The 15,779-nt window shown below is 42.2% G+C and overlaps 1 long non-coding RNA gene across 1 annotated transcript in view; it reads right to left on the bottom strand.

Moving 5' to 3' along the window:
- The window catches only part of LOC140508613 (uncharacterized), a 74,775-nt gene extending 59,997 nt beyond the window's left edge, over positions 1 to 14,778 (bottom strand). The window contains exon 1 of the long non-coding RNA XR_011968479.1: positions 14,670 to 14,778. This is a non-coding gene — a long non-coding RNA (uncharacterized lncRNA). The remainder of the gene's footprint in view (positions 1 to 14,669) is intronic.
- Positions 14,779 to 15,779: the final 1,001 nt, after the last annotated feature.

Raw genomic sequence — 15,779 nt, 5'->3', positions numbered from 1 at the left:
AGGATACTATGTGCTCCCTATGTCCTCTCTCGTGCCGGCTAAAGATCCCTGATTCCTTCTATTAGTATTGATGTGGTAAGGTCTTCAGCCTCCTCCCCATCTCAGCCATTCCCTTTTGGAGATGCTAATTCACCATCATCCTTTCTAAAATGGAGTTGCTTGGAAAAAACCATCCAGGTGTAGGTGGAGGAGGGCAGAGGGCAGTCACTGCCCTCGTTCTGGGAGCTCTGGACTGGAACCTTTTGAACACAAGCTGGATGATCACTTGGATATGTTGAAGGGCAGGTTCTTGTTCAGGAAGGCCTTGGGATAAGTGGCACCTGAGGTTCTTCTCTGAGCATCTGTGGTCTGGGATATTGTGCCTCTCCAAATGCAGCTTAAGAAAGCATTAGCTTTGAGAACTTCTCTGTTACTCTGTGGCCCCATAAGGAGCTCATAGTCAGTATGGAGAGCGTAGGATTTGGGGCTGGAAGAGCTCTTCAAACCCTCATTTTACAGTTGAGGAAACTGAGGCCCTACAAGGTAAAGCTATATTCCCAAGGTCACACAGGCAATACATGGCAGAGCTGGGATTTGAATCTAGGTCATAGAATAATGGGGCAGCTAAGTGTCACAGTGGATAGAACACTTGGCCCAGAGCCAGGAAGACTCCTCTTCCTGAGTTCAAATCCAGCCTCAGATACTTACTAGCTCTGTGACTCTGAGCATGTCACTTAACCCTGTTTACCTCAGTTTCCTCGTCTATAAATGAGTTGGAGAAGGAACTGGCAAATCATCTAGTATATCTGCCAAGAAAACTCTGAATGGAGTTGGACATGACTGAGCAACAGTAGCACAGAATAGTAGATTTAGAACTGCATGGGACCTCAGAGGCCAACCAGCCCTGCATGTAAAAGATGTCATCTTTGACTTCACTGTGACTGGCCCCAAGTGTCTAAGACATTACCGAATTTTGTCATTTTTATCTCCTCAATATCTCTCATGTCTATCTCCCTTCTCTCCCTTTATACATCCTCCACCCTAGTTTAGGTCCTCATTACCTTTCTTACATGTGGTTGTTCAGGAGTGTCTGATTCTCCATGACTCCATTTAGGGTTTTCTTGGCAGAGATACTAGAGTGGTTCACCATTTCCTTCTCCAGCCCATTTTACAGCTGAGGAAAGTGAGGCAAACAGAGTTAAGTGACTTACCCAGGGTCACACAGCTAGTAAGTATCTGAGGCCAGATTTAAATTCAGGTCTTCCTGACTCCAGACCCAGTACTCTGTGCACTAAAGCACCACCTTGCTGTCCCTTTCTCACACAGAGTATTACGGTAACCTCCTAACTGGTTTCCCTGGATCAAGCCTCTTCTTACTGCGATCCATCTTCCACTCAAGTTTGCCAGAATGATTTTCTTAAAGCACAAATACGTCTACATCATCCTCCTACTCAATAAACTCTACGAATTCCTATTACCTCCAGGATCAAATATAAACCCTCCCATTTGGCATTTAAAACTCTTCCCAACCTGGCCCCTTCCTCCTTGCTGATCTCCTTCCCTTTATCCTTTTTCCACATAATATATTTTCCCCTACTTTGTGCTGCTCAAACACGACTCTCCATCTCTCTCCTCCACACTTTTGTACCAGCTCTCCCTCATACCCAGAATGCTCAGCCCCCTTTCCTCTGCTTCTCAAATCCCCTGGCTTCCTTCAAGTTTCAGACCAAATGCCATTTTCTGTAAGATACCTTTCCCAGTTCCTCCAGCTGCTAATGCTTTCCCCATGAAGTTGCTTTCTTCCTAATCTGTATATGTCTTTATGTACCCCTTTAAGAATGTGAACTCCTTTGGGGCAGAAACTGGTTTTATCTTTCTTTGTATCCTCAGACCGTAAGGGGTTAATAAAAGTTTATTGATTGAAACTAAGGCATAAAGTGGCTCAATGACTTGCCCAAGGTCATGCAGATAGGCTTTGAATTTGGGTCCTCGCACTCCAAATCCAGTTGTCCTTCTTTCCACCATACCACACCCTCTCAGATGAAAGTGGTGTCCTCCCTCTTGTCCTGGCAAGGTATTGTACAAATTTCAAACACAGTGGAGAGATTTGGCAAGGCTGAGCTTATGTAACATGTTGGTCCTGGCATCACTGGCCCTTAACATCCTCCTGTTCTTAGCCTGTCCTTGTTTTAAGCCATCACTGCCACCACCTACAATTGCCAACCAATAGGCACCACAGGGAAGAGCCCCAGGAATCACAAGAACAGCAGTGCCCTGCTTCCAGATGCCAGGGAAGTAACCCTGTGCATATGTGGCCTGACAACTGCCATGCTGAGTGTTACAATTCTAGCCTCCTCAGTAGCCACAGTTACTTAAGACAGGGGGAAGAATTCTCCAACCCAAAGTCATTGGCAACGTCAGAAACTAATAGGGCTTTATTAACAAAAAAGACCCTGTGGGAGTCATATTACTTGGCACCCTATGACTCCTTCCAACCCAAACTTCCTACATGTGCCATCTCTTTCTATTCAAATGTGAGCTCCTTAAGAGGAGGGACTTTCTTCTTTTTTCATATGCACCCCCAGCACTTAGCACGGGGTTGGTTCATCCTTCATTTTGAAGAGGACAGGCAGTATTACAGGCAATGTCTTAACTTGAGAGAAACTGGATTTAAATGAGGCAGAGTTGCACAAAGTCATCAGCCTCATTCTCTCTTCCAGAGCTATCAAAGTTCAGTGACAAGACAAAAATTCATTCATTGATGAAGAAAAAAATTCTACCAAAAAGTTCCCCATACTCAGCCCTTTAGCTCACCAAAGGGTTAGGGGGCAGCCCCCTCTGGTTCATTGCCTCTGTTTCCCCCATGTTCTTTGTCGCTTCCCTTTCCTCACTCTTCTTTCTCTTCAGCTCCTTCTTTGACCCATGCTCATGGCTGGCCTTCAGCCAAATTGGGAAGCTGAGGAAAATTTCCCTTAATTTCCACCCTTCCTTCCCTTCCTAACCCCCCATTCCTTCTTCCTAGTATTTTCTCTCCACTTCTGTGCCCAGTGTTGCCTTCCTGAGCATTGGCCTGTTTGCCAAAATGATCCTTCCCCTCCCTTCCCCTAATCACAAATCCCATATCCTCCATGCCTTGCCACACACTAGCAGAGGAGAGGAAGGAAAGCTTATGGACTAACTCACACTGAGATGTAAATGACCTTTAACATGATTCTTAATCAGAGGTCCTTGAATTTGTTTTTTAAAATATTCTGATAACCATTTCAATATAATTGTTTTCCTTTGTAATTTTATATATTTCATTTTATTTATATTCTGAGAAATAGTCCTCAGGTTTCACAGACTGCTAAAAAAAGAAAAAGTACATGACACAAAGAACGTTAAGAACTTTTGGATGAGGGGAATTTACTCATGTCTCATTCCAAAGCAATGACTTTCTAGTGATGCACTTTGGCCACCAAGACAGGAAGATGTTTGAGGGAAGCAAGAACCCCTTGGAGCTCTTTAAGTCATCAGTGCCTATCTTGAAGATTAGCATGAGAGGCAGAGGGTATTTTTAGCCTTGGTCACAAACGGCCTAGGTTTTAGCAGATGTGGATAGCCACCCACACAACAGGCACTGATCTACTTCTTATGTATCATTGGGCGTCATTGTTGGCTGTCTGTGTCTTACTCCCCTAATGGGCTGCAAACAGTATGAGTGGAGGGACACTGCGGATTAAATTCAATAAATGTTCATTAAACATTGTTGAAACAGCCAGCATTAAAGTATTAAAGCAGCAGCACCTCAGCATACAGAAATCCCTATAGGTTAGGATGGTCAGGGAAGGGTTTCTGAAGGGGTTAAGGCCTCATGAATGATGAGAATGTCAGCAAGTAGCTTGGTGGTGCAATGGATAGAGCCCTTGAGTCAGGAAGATCTGGATTCAAATCTAGCCTTAGATTCTTAGTAGCTATATGACCCTGGGAAAGTCATTTAATTTCTATCTGCCTCAGTTTCCTTATCTGTAAATAATAACACCTACCTCCAGGGATATTGTGAGAATCAAATGAGATGATGTTTTCTAAGCCTTGAAGTGCTATATAAATGCATGCTCTCATCATTATTATTATTAAAAGAAAATCCCAAGCAATAAATAAATAAAATCTATTGATGGATCTAGGTGGGGCAACAAATAGAGTGCCAGACTTGGACCTGGACTCCAAAAGACTTGAGTTCTAATCCTGCCTCAGACATTTATTAGCTGTTTCCCTGGGCAAGTTGTTTAACCTCTATCTGCCTGTTTCCTCATCTGTAAAATGGGGCTAATAGCGACAACACCTATCCCCCAGGGTTGTTATGAGGATAACACGAGGTCACACATGTAGAGCACTTTGAAAACCTTAAAATGCTCTATAGATGTTGGCAATTATTACACTCAGAGGTCGTCTAGTACAATGTGGGCCTGGACAGAGATCCACTCTGAAGCTTCCTTGACTAATGGTATCCAGCCAGCCTCCACTTGCTGACTTCTAGGGATGAAGAATTCAGTACATTCCAAGGTAGTTAAAGGATCATAGAATATAGAGCTTGAAGGGGCCTCAGCAATCATCAGGTCCAAACCCCTAATTTTAAAGATGAGGAAACAGAGGTTTGAAGGAGGGGAAGGGATTTACCCAAGGTTATACAAAGCACTGGGTCATAGAGCTGGAATTTGAATCCAAGACTTCTGGCTCCAAAGCTGGTACCCTCGGCTCCACTGCATCCCAGGCAGCCCCTTTCTGTGACAATCTATTCTACTTTAGGATTCTCCTACATCCAACCCAAATCTGCTTTTCTGAAGCTTCTACTCAGTGCTTTTCCCATTTCTGCTCTCCAAGGCAAGAGCAGAACCCTGTCCGATCCTTTTTCTCTGTGACAGGTCTTCAGATGTCTTCCAAGTCAAGTCTTCCTTTTCGTGATTCTCAGATGGGCATGAGCTCTGAAGAGGAAGAAATAGACAGACAGACAGAGAGAGGGAGGGAGAAGGAGAGGGAGAGGGAGAGGAAGAGGGAGAGGGAGAGGGAGAGGGAGGGAGGGAGAGGGAGAGGGAAGGAGGGAGAGGGAGAGAGAGAGGGAGAGAGAGAGGAAGAGGAGAGAGAGAGAGAGAGAGAGAGAGAGAGAGAGAGAGAGAGAGAGAGAGAGAGAGAGAACAGGACAGGACAGGACAGGAGAGAGAGGACAGGACAGGACAGGACAGGAGAGTTTAGAGACAGAAAGACAGAGAGAGGTGCAGTGTGACAAAGCAGATAAAAAGCAGACTGTGAATCCCAGAAGACCTGGGTTCACACACAGATCGTGTAACCCTGGGTAAGACATTTAATTTGTCACTGCTATAGACAAGTCTCTAAGACTGTAAGTTTCACAAAAGGTGCCAATCTGCTTTGCTCAAGAGAGTTTCTTCACCAGGTCAGTGCCAGTGAAAGCACAGATTCAGGTCCAGGCTCTCACCATCCTGGTACAATCCTTTGGGCATGCTCCAATCTGTCATCATCCTTTCTATAATGTGACACTTAGAACTGGACACAATCCTCCAAAGATAACTGACAGCTCAGACAGAGGACAGTTGAGGTCTCACCACTCCTTTTGGGAAGAGTGTGTTTCTGTTAGAGCCACCTAACAATGTCAGCTTTTTCCATTCTGTGATGTACTATTGATTCATACCGAGCTTCTAAGACACTAAAAATCCCCAAGATTTCTTCAGTTCTGTTCATTTTAATCTAGTGTACACGAAAGGAAGAGACCAATTTACAGTCGAAGTTGAGTCTCTGGAGCATGAGCTCCCCATGATCCTGCCTGGTCCCATATTCACTTCAAGGGTTCATCCTATATTTGGTTCAGGGATGTGATAGGGGCAGCTCTCCTGATTTCCCTTTAAGGGGGTAAAGAAACTATCTTCAGGATTTGGTTTTTTCAAGGGACAAGGGTCTTGAATCCAGGGAAGCTAGGTGGCACAGTGGCTAGAATCTTGAACCAGGAATTACTAAGAGTTGAGTTCAAATTTGGCCTCAGACCCTTATTAACTGTGTGACCCTGGACAAGCCATTTAACCTTGTTTGTCTCCATTTCCTTGTCTGTCAAATGAGGAGAAGGAAATGGCAAAGCACCCCAGTATATTTGCCAAGAAAACCCTAAATGGGGTCATTGAGAGTCAGATACAACTGAAAAACATCTGAACAACAAAGAATAAAAGATTAATTTGTTAGAGAGGGGCTCTAATCTATGATGAAAACGAGAGAAATCTTGGGAGAATCCTTATGTAAAGGAAAACAGTCTCTCCTTAATTAAGCTAGAGAGAGGGAAAATCTGAACATCCCCATTTTATCATCCTTATTTTAATTGAGGCAACCTGGCAAAGGGCTCTGGACTTGGAAAAAGGAGCTGTGGGTTTGAATTCCCACTTTTGTACTTAACATTTGGGTAATCCTGAGCAAGTCTCTTTAACCTTTCTAGCCTCAGTTACTTCGTCTGCAAATCTTAATATTTCTACCACTTACCTCATAATGCTGTTGTTTGGAAAGTGCTTTGTAAATATTAAAACATTACAGAAATGGGAATTATTATTACTTTTAGCAAAATCTCTATGATGATGATAATTTTTTTTCCTGTTGGACCAGGGACTTCCTCAAGGTAAATTGACATGGTAGAGATACTTGGTCTCAAAGTCAGAAAGACCTGCCTCTGGACCTCTACTGGCTATAGGACCCTAGGCAGACTACTCAACTTTTCAATGCCCCAGGCAACTTGGAAGCTATAAATGTGAGAGGCTGGACCTCTACACGGATGAAATTATAGGACTGGTTAAAACAAAGAATCTTCCAATGTGGAAACTCTCTCCACTGTGTAAAGCAGAAACTTCTGTAACTTACAGATGTGCAGAATTTCCTAGAACATCAAAAGGTTAAGTGACTTGTCCAGGGTCACATATGTGCCACAAAGAAGACAAACCCAGACCTTCCTGATTTCCGGTCCAGTTCTCCATCCACCGTATTACAAAACTTCTTGAAAGGATGTGGAAAGTATTCTATAAAATGCCGCATACTTTGGAAACGGGAATTATTCTGATTTCAGCAAAGTTTCATTGACAATGAAAAGCAGAATGCTACCTCAACCCCTTTCATCCTGTTCGGCTAAAGGTGAGTGGGCTTTATTATTATTATCCCAGACCCTTTTCTGATGTATTTACCTTAAAAAGTTGTCAACTTTTCCAAGGGTCTAGTTCCAGAGGTGAAAAGGATCAAAGTCCACCTAATTCAACACTCCATTCATGAGCTGTGTGACTAAGTAAGTCATACAATTTCTCTGAGGCTCAGTTTCCCCTAAAAATATAAGCAATAATACTTCACTATCTATTGTCAAGGAAAGAAAACGCACTATTTTCTATGTAGAATACACGTAGGTATTCTTCATTCAAGACTTCAAAGACTTCATTTTGTCCATAGTTATAAGCCAAGACAAGGAGAAGCATCAGTTGACTCATAGAGAAGGGGAGTCTCTTTAAGGCAAGGAGTGATGTTTGGGGTGGGGTTGGGGGTGGGCAGACAATGGATTCAGCCATTTCCCAGAGGTGCTTACAGTATAAAGGGCATATGGAATCATTCTGGGCTTACAGTATAAAGGGCATATGGAATCATTCTGGGTTCACAACTGGTCAGGTATTGACCAGCCACTTCTGTGGCAGCTTTGTCATGTTTCGGGGGAAGGGACAGGGACTTTCTAATCTAGTCTGTTTGAACCTGGGGGATCCAAGACCAGACAGACTATTTGTTTTTGGGTTGTCCTTGTACAAGAACTGTGTTAAAGAAAAGCAAAACTTTTAGATAGGACCTCTCATTTACGTTGGAATGAGGGCTTATGCTAAAACTTCTTGACTCAAGTCAAAGAAGGGAAAATACAGCCCTTCCCCTAAATCCCTCACCACCTGAATATCTAATAGGGCTTTGGTGAGGATGGACTTTATAAACTTTAACCAATTACACAAATGTGAATTGTTAATACGGTTGTAATAGCTATAGAGATATGAACTATAGTTATGTTTCCAGAAAGTCTTACACCAATGCTCTGTCCTCCCAAGTCAGCACGGGCTCTTGAAAGCTCTGCCAGCTGAGTGCAAAGTTTGGCACATTCTACCAAGCTGGAAAGATTTCAAGCATTGTTGGAGCATTATTCAAGCTTGGACTGCTGTCCAAGAACCAGCCCATGATGATAACAGCAGCTAGCGTTTATATAAGGCTTTAAGGTTTGCAAAGCACTCTATATATGTTAGTTCATTTGTTTGATCTTCACAACCACCCTGGGAGGTAGTACTATCATTGTTCCCATTTTATAGATGAGGAAGCGAGAGAGAGGAAGTCAAATGACTTATCCAGGGCCATACAGCTATTAAGTGTCTGAGGTCAGATTTGAATTCAGGTGTTCCAAACTCCAAGGTAAGCCTTGTATCCAGTGCTCCACCTAGCTGCCCCTTCTTAGCATAGCTAAGAAAGAAGGGGCTCACCAATAGAAGTCTGGGTACTAGGTAATGAATTCTGGTACTGTAACAACCTATAAAATAGAGATGTCAGTACTTTGATGGATCCATGGTTTCATAGATGTGTACACTCCCTCCAATAATGCAGATCCCAGTCATGTCCTTCCATACATCTTCCACAAAAAGGGTCCCTGGGTATGGAACACTACATTAAGGCATGTTAGTTAGTTTTTAATATGTTGTTTAGTTTGGCTCAATTTTTCTTTTTTTCTTTTTTTTCTTTAAAACAAATCTTTGTTATACAGCATGACTCTCTGATACAGGAGAGATATGGGGGAACAAAAGATAGCCAGAAAAATTGATTTTAAAAAATAAAAATAATAATCCTCCCCAGAGGGTCCAGTCAAGGGACTGAGAGCCAGTACAACCAATGAAACAGATAAACATACAAGATGTTGGTTGGCCATGTGCTTCCACTTCTGCTTACCCAATAATTGTAGCAAAGGAATGGGAAAAGGGGGCAGCTAGGTGGTGCCATAGCGGATAGACCTACAAGCCTGAAGTCAGGAAGACTTAGCTTTCTGAGCTCTAATCTGGCCTCAGACACATACTAGCTGTGGGACCCTGGGCAAGACACTTAACCCTATTTGCCTCAGTTTCCTCATTTATAGAATGAGCTGGAAAAGGAAATGGAAAAGCACTCCTGTATCTTTTCCGAGAAAACCCCAAATAGAAGCACAAAGAGTCAGACATGACTGAAATGGTTAACAACAATTGTTTCTTAAAAATTTAGAGCAGCTAGGTGGTACAATGGATAGAGTTACAGTCCTGAAGTCAGGAAGACTCATCTTCCTGACTGATGCAAGGTGAAATGTATAGACTCAGAAGAATATTGTACACAGTAACAGCAACATTTTGTGATGATCAGCTATGAAACTCTTCTCAGCAATACAATGATCCAAGATAATTGCAAAGGACTCATGATGGAAAATTCTGTCCACTTCTGGAGAAAGAACTGGCGGACTCTAAATGCAAGTCAAAGCACGTTATTTTCATTTTCTTTATATTTTCATGTTTTTTTTGTCTTGGTCTGTTTCTTCTTTCACAGCTATGACTAATATGAAAATGTTTTACATGACTGCACATATATAACCTATATCAAATTGCTTACCATTTTAGGAAGAAAGGAGGGAGAAAAATATGAAGCTCAAAATTTTGTAAAAATGAATATTCAAAGGGATAGCTAGGTGGTGCAGTGAATAGAGCAGAAGCCCAGAAGTCAGGAGGACCTGAGTTCAAATCCGGCCTCAGACACTTGACACTTATTGGCTGTGTGACCTTGGGCAAATTGCTTAACCTCAATCACCCTGCCTTCCCCCTCTCCAAAAAAAGAATATTAAAAATTGTCTTTACATATAATTAGCAAAAAAATGCCATTAAAAAAAAGACATCTTCCTGAGTTCAAATCTGGCCTCAGACACTAGCTATGTGACCCTGGATAAGTCATTTAACCTTGCTTGCCTCAGTTTCCTCATCTGTAAAATGAGTTGGAGAAGGAAATGATAAACCACTCCAGCAACTTTGCCAAGAAATATCCAAATGGGGTCATGAAGAGTCAAACACAACTAAAAATGACTGAACAAAATCAAAATGGGAAAAGGAACAGAAGGGACTAAGAATCATGTCATTTTTTTAGACCATGAATCAACAAACATTGAAAAAGTGCATTTTTATTAAGTTACTTATTTATTGCAATTTTAGGTATTTATTTAAATTTATTTATTTATTTTTATGTAAGTTGCCCTATGCTTAGAGATACCAAGACAAAAGTTGATAGTCTCTGCCTTCAAAAAGCTTGCTGTCTAATGGGGGAGGCAGCGTGTACATGTACAAGCACCTTAGAAGGGAAGACACTAAACTCTGGGGGGACTAGGAAAGGCCGGAGGAAGGTGGAACGTGAGCTGAATCTGGAAAGAAGCAAAGGATTCTAAGAAGCAAATGTGATGCAGAAGAGGATTCCAGGAATGGGAGACAGTCAGTGCGAAAACACAGAGATGGGAAATAAAGTATTGCGGGGAAGGATTTACAAGAAAGCATGGAGAGAGAAAATGTGTTTTGTTGTTCAGTCGTTTCAGTCACATCCAACTCTTTATGAACCCATTTGGCAGAGACACTAAAGTGATTTGCCATTTCCTTCTTCAGCTCATTTTGCACATGAGAAAACTGAAGCAAACAGAGTTAAGTGACTTGCCCAGGGTCACACAGCTAGTACACGTCTGAGGTCAAGTTTGAACTCAAGTCTTACTGACTCCAGGCGTGAAGGTCTATCCACTTTACCACCTAGTTGACCAGGTGCATTCAGAATTATCATCTGAAGCAGCTCTTGCTTCAGTAGGTAGCTGTGGTCTTCCCTTTTCCTTCCACCTGTTTAAGCCCCAAGGAGAATGAATACGTGCTCAGATATTACAAAGAATAACTATCCAGGTCTTAATAGGTTGTGAGCTTTGGGAGGAGTTTCTCTTTCCCACCCATTCCATGCTTCTTTTATCAAGTTCAGAAGGGGTTACATGTGTTATCTCCCCATATAAGAGTGTAAAAAGGTTAACCTTGTTAAGTCCCTTATGATTTCTCACTCATGTTTACCTTTTTATGCTTCTCTTTACTCCTATGTTTGCATAACAAATTTTCTATGCAGCCCTGGTCTTTTCATCAGGAATGTTTGGAAGTCCTCTATTTCATTAAAAATCCATTTTTTCCCTTGTAGGATTATATTCAGTTTTGCTGAGTGGGTTATTTATTCTTGGTTATAAGCTTAAATCATTTGCCTTTTGGAATATCATATTTCAAGTTTCCCTCTTCTTTAGTTGTGGTTGCTAAATTTGTGTGATCTTAACTGGGGCCCCTCAGCACTTGAATTCTTTTTGGCAGTTTGCAATATTTTTTCCTTGACCTTAACAACTCTCAGTTTCAGCTAGAATATTCCTTATGATTTTCATTTGGGAGTTTCTGTCAGGAGGTGACTGGTGGATTCTTTCAATTTCTACTTTATCCTCTGGTTCTAAGATATCTAGACAATTTTCTTTTATGATTTCTTGAAATATGATGTCTGGATATTTTTTGCTTATGGCTTTCAGGTAATCCAATAATACTTTTTAAATTATTTCTTTTTATCTGTTTTCCATGTGAGGCTTTTTCCTATAAGATATTTCACATTATTTTCTTTTTTTTCTAGTCTTTTGACTTTGTTGCATTATTTCTTTCTGTCTCGTGAAGCCATTAACTTCCATATGGCTGATTCTAATTTTTGTAGGGTTATCTTCAGTAAGATACAAATCTTTTTCCAAGCTGTTAATCCTCTTCTCATATCCTCCTTCCCAACTTCTTCTCTCCTTTCCCATTCTTTCTTCTACTTCTTTCATTTGTTCTTTTAAATAATGTTAGGTCCTTCTTAAACTCTTGCTTTAACTCTTCTAGGAATTATTGTTGAACTTATGTACAAGTTATGTTTTCCTTTAAGGCTTTGCTTGTACATTTTTTTGTGAGTCTCTCTCTCTCTCTCTCTCTCTCTCTCTCTCTCTCTCTCTCTCTCTCTCTCTCTCTCTCTCTCTCTCTCTCTCTCTCTCTCTCTCTCCTCTCTGTTTTGGACCCTTTGGCAGGCTGATGAAGCCTATGGATGCCTTCTCAGAACAAGGTTTTTACATGCATAAAATGCATAGGATACAAAAGAAACCAATTATATGGAAAGTTATTTATTTTTTAAAAAGAACTTTGCAAGTTAAAAGAAGGAAATTGACCAGTTCATGAAGGCATCAAGCAGTGGCTTCATTTGGGGGGTAGTTAGAAATGTAAGCAGCATTTACTATGGGAGCGGTAGAGATTACAAGATGAACTTAGTAGCTGAGAGAGACCATCCTACTTCTTATACCTTTCAATAAAGGCCATGCCCTACTTCCCACTGTTGTGTTCATCCTTCGTTGCCAAAGAAGACCATGCCAGAAATGATGACATGACTTATGCTTGACTTTATTTTGAGTGAGGGAGGGCTGTGCAAGGTCACCAGCCTCACTTTTCCTTGGGAACCATCTGAAATCGGTTCATCAGGATGACTGGAGGTGACCCAGGATGCAATGGGAGACCTTGGCCCCTTTAGTCTTTCCATACCTTTAAGTAAAGGGACCTCAGTGGCCAAGTAGCCCATCCTATACCCTGAAAGGAATCCCCAACATAACATACCTGACAAGGGACCATTCCCCTTAATAGGAGGGGCAGCCTATTCCACTTTTGGACCACACTAGTTATTAGGGCATTTTTCTGACATTAATGACTTAAATTCATCCCTTTGCAGCTTCCATGCATTGTTCTTGGTTCTGTCCTCTAGTGCCAAACAGAGTAATTGCTAATTGTTTTTCCATGTGTCTACCCTTCAAAGGGAGATAACTATAGATTCCCTGAGTCTTTTATTTCCAGACTGAGTATCCCTAATCTTAGAAAGTAGTCTGACATTCTCATCTTACAGACAAGGAAACTGAGGCCCAGAGAGGGGAAGTGATTACCCAAGGTTAAATCAGTGAAATTCAGCCTAACATGCACAAGTGCCAGAATTTTAACCTTGGCCCTCTGGCTCCAAACACAACAGTAACAATGGCTAGTAGCACCTACTCTGTGCCAGACATTGTGCTAAGCACTTTACAAATCACACTGCCTTCCCATTTTCTTTTTGTATAAAGACAGTTTTACACAGCTATTCTTTCATTCTTTTCCTGAGGTTTCAAGGTATACTGGATAGAGATTGGATGTTAGAAACAAAAAGATCAGGGTTTGAGTTCTGCCTCGGACACAGACTGGTTGTGTCCCTCTGGGCAAATAATTAATGCTCACAGCACTCCAGGCAACTCTCTAATACTCTAAGTTGCACAACCGTTGATGATCTGCATTTGGAAGAGAGAGTCCCCTCCCTAGGAGCTCCATCCTTATTTTACAGATGAAGAAACTGAGGCTCTGAAAAGTAGCATCACATATGCTATGGCAGATAGCATCATACGTGGGATCTGAGTCCCCTGACTAGACATTCAGCACTCTTAACACTACCACAAGAATGAATGACATCAATTATGATAATCAATGGAACATGTCTACTAACTCCAAAGGGCCTGCTCAGTTTTTCCTGTTTGGAGCAGGAAGAGGTCAGAAAGAATTGAAATTGATGAAATTCAAATTAATTTAACAAACACAGATTAAGTGTTTGCTTTTCATTGAGTACTGACAGACTTGCTTTTTTAAGTATTTCCTTACATTGAACTTCTTAGCAACCTACTTCCTTCTCCCCCTCTTCCCACCCTACCCCTCCTCCTCCTCCTCCCCCATTGCTCCTAATAGCCCGGGTCAAATAGGACTGGTCTAATGCCTTGACATCATGACAGGTCCTCAAATACTCAAAGATAACTAGCATGGTCTCACCCCAAAATGTCCTTTCTTATAGGATAAACATCCTAAATGTTTTCAACCAGTACTAGATGACCTGGTTCCAGTGCCCTCCTCATTCCATTCTAATGCCTGCTAAGCACCTGTTACAAAGCATAGTTCTTGATACTGGAGATCTGAGGATGGATGAAGCACAAACCTTGCTTTCAAGGACCTTACAATGTAATGGTGGGGATGGAGAGGGAGAGAAAGGTCCACAAATAACTATGAAAACAGGAAGATGAAGAAAATATAAGAGATAAGTAGTCCAGACAAAGTGCTGGGAGAAATTGGGTCAGTGGGTGATCACTTTCACCTGGAGGGGGTCAAGGAAGGCTCCAGAGAAGAAATGGCATGGGAGCTGGGACTCAAAGGGAAGGAGTCTCTGTCTCTGTCTCTCTCCCTGTTCCTTTTTTTCCTCCTCCTCTCCCTCTTCTCTCTCTCCCTCCTCTTTCTCTCTCCTTCTCTTTCTGTCTCCATTTTCTTTTTCTCTCTCTTTCTCCTCCTTCTCCATCCTTCTTTCTCTTTGTCCACATACATGTACACATGTTCATTGAATTGTTGAGGGAAAAGGAATGATGGCAGGGGGTGGGGGCAGAATACTTAGTATCACGTCCTCTCCCCACTCCACACTGTGTATGAAACAGTCTTGGACAGTGAATGAGACCATGAGATCTCCTGACTTGGTGAGGAAAAACTCCAAGAGGAGTTTTCCAAGTTCTTCTTATGAAACCCTCTTACCTGGCTGGCCTGGGAGCTGGCACTCCTTGAGTTCATTTGACTCAGGTGGCTCTGGTAAAGGTTCCCCTTTTCGGCTTTGGACATGTCACTCACTCCCAATGGGCCTCAGTTTCCTTGCCCTTAGAAAGGAAGCACTGGATTAAATAATATCTAAGGTTCCTTCCACCTCTTATTTTAGGTATTAAGGTGAGTAAACCCAAGAGGAGGAGCCATGGAGCCCAGCGTCAAATCATTTCTTAGGTCACATTGCCCTCTAGAGGGAACAGCTTAGAACTAACCTGGCAGTCTCATTTAGAAAGTGAATTAATGGTTAGATTTTACATTTGAGCCCTTTGTTTTACATGCATTATTTCTCAGTCTTGTGTAATTCCCTTGCTGTTGCTGAGTCCCATGTGTTCTGACACAACGACTCCAAAGAAAGGCCCAGCTGGCATTGCCTTTGGGGCAGAGAATCCTCCTTGGTGCAGTTTTTCCATAAGACTTTTAGGCAGCTCTCAGCATGGCCTGATGCTCAAGACTTTCCTCAGGGCTACCCAGAACAGAGACAAAGGCAAATACAAATACACTGGAAAGGTCACCTGGATATTGGGATTCCCCAGAGCAGGCTGCTTTTCCACAAAGATGTCCCCTCTTGCTTCTTTCATTCTCCTCCAGTTAATGCACTCATAATGTTGTTGTTCAGTTGTTTCAATCATCTCCAGCTCTCCATGCCCTCATTTGGAGTTTTCTTGGCAAAGATACTCAAGTGCTTTACCACTTCCTTCTCCAGCTCATTTTACAAATGAGGAAACAGGTAAACAGGGTTAAGTGACTTGCCCAGGGTCACACAGTCAGTAAGTGTCTGAGGCCAGACTGATCTCAGGAAGATGAGTCTTCCTCACTCCGGACCTGGCACTCTATCCACTGTGCCACCTAGTTGACCATCTCATTTACATAGGCAGGGGCTAAGAGTCAATTTCCAGAAAACCAGCCTGGAGTGGTGGGCTCCCCCTGCCTTTATATTCTGCTTCCCCTTATAGACTCAGAATGCACCGAGGCTGCTGCTCTTGGAGTTATTGGCAGTAGCTGCTACTTCTCTCTTCTCATAGCTCAACTGCTCCGCTCCCTTTA

The sequence above is a fragment of the Notamacropus eugenii genome, chromosome 5 (genome assembly GCF_028372415.1).
Source record: "Notamacropus eugenii isolate mMacEug1 chromosome 5, mMacEug1.pri_v2, whole genome shotgun sequence".
Taxonomy (NCBI): domain Eukaryota; kingdom Metazoa; phylum Chordata; class Mammalia; order Diprotodontia; family Macropodidae; genus Notamacropus; species Notamacropus eugenii.
This window is presented reverse-complemented; position numbering and strand designations above follow the sequence as displayed.